Here is a 670-nt window from a genome sequence, read left to right on the forward strand (position 1 = left end):
TTTTGCAAAATAAATATCAAAATATAACTTTTTAATAAATTATGTAAACTTCCAGAAAAATTCCACTGATTTTCTAAATATACATAAACTACACTTCTCTAATGGTTTAGGTTGAAACAAAATTTAGCCAAAAACCATATTAAGAATTTCAACGGCAGCCGTTCCTCTGTCTCAGGCTCAATGGCAATTTCAACAACCTATAATTATCATGGGGATATTATTTTTAAATATCACAGTCATTATGAAAAGGAAAATTATTCTCGGAATATTACTATTAGAATTTAACTGGTCACAATTTAGGAATGTCTTTAATCATTTGATTCAAATAGGGAGATATTACTAAAATTTGTGTTTGTTTTACATAAAAAAAATTATTTAGTGGTTAATTTATGTACTACTTATGTATTTTTGTTATAATTAATTACTATTAATATTAAACTAATAAAAAATAATTTAAGTATCAATTTTTTCATTTAATTTAGGTTAATTTATGGCTCCACTATTTCTATTATACTTGCACCCATTTTTTATAAACAATGCTAAAGAAATAATAATCTTATTTTATTTGATTTAACATCTATAATTTTTTATATATAATATCTAAAATTATATGTTTATTATATTTAAATTTTTTTATTTATTTTAATAATAATTAAAAAAAATTTAAATT

Source organism: Arachis ipaensis, chromosome B09 (assembly GCF_000816755.2).
Source record: "Arachis ipaensis cultivar K30076 chromosome B09, Araip1.1, whole genome shotgun sequence".
Classification (NCBI taxonomy): Eukaryota; Viridiplantae; Streptophyta; class Magnoliopsida; order Fabales; family Fabaceae; genus Arachis; species Arachis ipaensis.